Here is a 3,724-nt window from a genome sequence, read left to right as displayed (position 1 = left end):
ACTCCTGACCCCAGAACATGTAGCTGTGGAGGCTTGGATGAGTCACTTTTCCTCTCAGCAAGTTAGTTCCATTAACTTTCAAAAGGGGGAGAATCCTCAGAGCTACATCTCATGGCAGTTGTGAGAATCAAATAAAATGTACAAGATGCTCCTGGCAAACTCTAGAGTGCTGCTCAAATGTTAACTGGTGTGTGTGTGTGTGTGTGTGTGTGTGTGTGTTTGTGTGATTTTTCCAAGTTTGCAGGGGTCGCTGTGCTTCTTCCCTTCCTCTTGGAGTTGGAGCTCTGCTGTCATTTAAGCACAGGTCCTGCCTCTGGCCCGCTTGGGGTAGGACCAATGAAGCAGCTGCAATGACTTGATTCCCTAAAGCCACATGCAGGGGCTCGGAGGGTCTTTACAGGGATGGCTCAGGATTAACAGATGTGGTTGGGGGATTTCATGCCATCTCCAGCTGGGAACACATGCGGCTCAACAGGAAAGATGCTGATTAGTGACTCTCACAGTGCTTTTAAAAAATGTTTCTTTTCCCCATTTGAAATCAGTACATGTTCACTAAAGAAATAGAGTTAAATATAGAAAAATACAAAGAAAAAGTAAAGGCATTCCTAGAACCACCGCGCAGTCATTGGTAACATTTTGCTTTTGCTTTTTTCCCCTTTTGGTATTTTCCTCCTGTGAAATGGCTTTTAATTCATTTGTTCTTAATCAGAAATTCATTTTGATACATAGTACATACAAAATTCAAGTTACAGAGGATTATGCAGTGAAAAAGAAGTGTGCCTCCCCTTGCAGCTCCCTTCCTGGAAGGCGGCCTTGGTTACCAGTCCCTTACGTTCCTTTCCAAAGTTAATCAATGCATATATAAGTATATGCATGCATATTTTTAAATTTTTAAACACATTCTAGCATGATATACACCCTCTTCAATAACTTGCCTTTCCACATAACAATATATGTTAGAGTACACTCTTATCGGTTCAGGAGAACTGCCTCATTCATTTTAAAGGCTGTATAATATTCAGTTGTATGGACTATATCACAATCTATTTAACCAGCCTGATATTGAAGGATAGTTTGTTTCCAGTCTTTTAGATTTTTAACGATGCCACAATGAATATTCTTATACATATGTCATTTCATGTATGTGCAAGCCTATCCATAGGATAATTTTCTGGAATTGCAATTGCTAGATTAAAGACTCTGCACATTTTAAATATTATGGTTTATTGCCTCCATAAAGGTCACATGCATTGAAAGTGCATATGAGTGAGAGTGTCAGTTTCTTCACATTCTTGCTAACAATCTGTTATTAAGCTTTGTCAACTTGGCTAACATAATAGGTAAAAGTGGTATCTCATTTTAATTTGTGAATCTTTTATGTGTTTAAAAATTCATTTTTATTTTAGTTACTGTTAACTATTTTATCTTTTCCACATTTTCCTACTGAACTCTTGATCTTATTGATTTGTAGACACTCTTTATATATAATAGAAATTAGCCTTTTGTCTTTAATATGTGTTGCAAATATTTCCCTCCATTTGTTACTGTTCTTATAACTCTCATTTTTTTCATAAAGAAAACTTCTTGTGAAGTTAGCAGTGTAATCAATGTTTTCTATTAGAGTTTCTGGGTTTGTATTGTATGTTTTAAAAGGCCTTTCTGGCTGGGCTCGGTGGCTCATGCCTGTAATTCCAGCACTTTGGGAGGTTTACATGGGAGGATGGCTTGAGTCCAAGAGTTCAAGACCAGCCTGGGCAACATAGCGAGACCTTGTCTCTACAAAATAAATAAATAAATAAATAAATAAATAAATAAATAAATAAGCAAGCCGGGCATGGTGGCACATGCCTGTGGTCCCAGCTACTCAGGAGGCTGAGGTGGGAGAATCACTTGAGCATAGACAGTTGAGGCTGCAGTGAGCCAAGATCGTACCACTGTACTCCAGCCTGGGTGACAGAGTGAGACCTTGTCTCAAAAAAAAAAAAAAAAAAGAAAAGGCAGTGGGGGGTGGGTGTGTGGTTTCCTATTTCAACTCCAAGAATGTAAAACCTTCTTTCAGTTCATGAACTTCCAAGGTTCCTTAACCTTGCTTCCATCAGGAATTTATTTTGGGGTAAAGAATAAAGTTGTGATGAAACTTTTTATTTTTTTCTAACTAGAGACTGAGTTTATCCTAATATCATTTAGTGAATCCTGTATCCTTTGTTCTACTGATTTGAAAGGTTGTGTTGATCATGAGCTTGATTTTTCACTTATATTTGAATATGTTTCTGGAATCTAAAATCTGTTTCATTGGTGGGTTCTCTAAAGGAGATAAACAGACTGAGTGGGAGTGATCAGGGAAGGTCTCTGTGAGGAGGTGATATTTCAGCTGAGGTCTGAAGGATGAGCAGAGGAATTACTCTGGCTGAGCGTGGCAGGGTGGCAAGGTCTTTCAGGAGGAGGGAACAGCATGTGTGAGGGCTTTGCTTTAAGGGCTGACATAACCAAATACCACAGCCGAGGTGGCTTAAGCAACAGACGTTGATTTTTCACAGTTCTTGAGGCTGGGACTTCAAGATTGAGGTGCCATAGGATGGCATCCTAAGCCAGTTTTGGGCTGGGTTTCCTATCGCTTACAAGCAAAAGAGTACTAATTTTCAGTATCAGAACAAAATGGTAACACTGTGAGCATTTATTCATGCAGTGCTGAAATGCTAGCATTGCTTTCTTGTGAAGCCTTCTCTCCTGGGCTTGCAGACGGCCACCTTCTCACTATGTCCTCACGTGGCCTTTTCTCTTAAGTGGGTACCCTGATGCCTTTTTCTTTTCCTCTAAGGGCACTAGTCCTATTGGTTTAAGGCCCTTCATTTAATCTTAATCACTTCCTAAAGACTGTTTCTCCAGATACTGTCACATTGACAGTAAGGAATTTGGCAGGGGGTGGGCATAGATCAGTCTGTGTCAGACTAGGTGCATCAGAGGAACTGACAGGGACAAGTCCGGTGTGGCTGGCCTCCAAGTCAGGGAGCAGGTCGTAGGAGATGAGGCTGAAGAGGTGAGGAAGGAGCCTAATCAAGACTTACGGGCCATGTTAATTAAAGATTGTGTTCTTCATCCTATGCAATCAGGAGACTTTGAAGGGTCTTAGGCAGGGGACATGATCAGGTTTATATATGTGTTTTTATATGCCTCTTTTAAAATGTTTAAGATGCTCGTTGAATGTATGAAGACACTAGCTGTAAGCTTCATCCTGCGGGCCTCTGAAGGATGGGGAAGAAGTGTGCACGTTTTCTTCACTCTTTAGGTTTCCAGCACAGCTGTCAGACTCTCCCTCTCCCTCTGCCTCGCTGTGCTGAAAGCAGTGAGATCTGCGTATTAGCCCACAATTAGCCTTTAATTAGAAAAGCATGGCTTTGCCTTCACAAAAGGCCAAATATCTTTTAAAACGGAATCACTTTAATTGAATAAATCTTTTACTGGATAGTTCTGAAAAGTCTACTTCTTTCATTACGAGCCCCATCCGGCAAGGCCATTTGAACATGCTCGGTTAATAGAGCAGTCACTGGAGCATGGTTTTGAATAGGGTTGTTTGATCATGCAGGGTAGCCCAAGTCTTGGCCAGCAAAAGGCTCTTCCCCGATGCTCTGGGCTTCCTTTGTGGGTTCTCTCAAGCACTGCTACACAAAGCGTGGTCAAGGACCTGTAGCATCAGCAGTGGTTAGGAGCTCGCTGGAAATACAGA

The sequence above is a fragment of the Macaca fascicularis genome, chromosome 7 (genome assembly GCF_037993035.2).
Source record: "Macaca fascicularis isolate 582-1 chromosome 7, T2T-MFA8v1.1".
Taxonomy (NCBI): domain Eukaryota; kingdom Metazoa; phylum Chordata; class Mammalia; order Primates; family Cercopithecidae; genus Macaca; species Macaca fascicularis.
The sequence above is the reverse complement of the archived record's forward strand: the minus strand, read 5'-3'. Positions refer to the sequence as shown.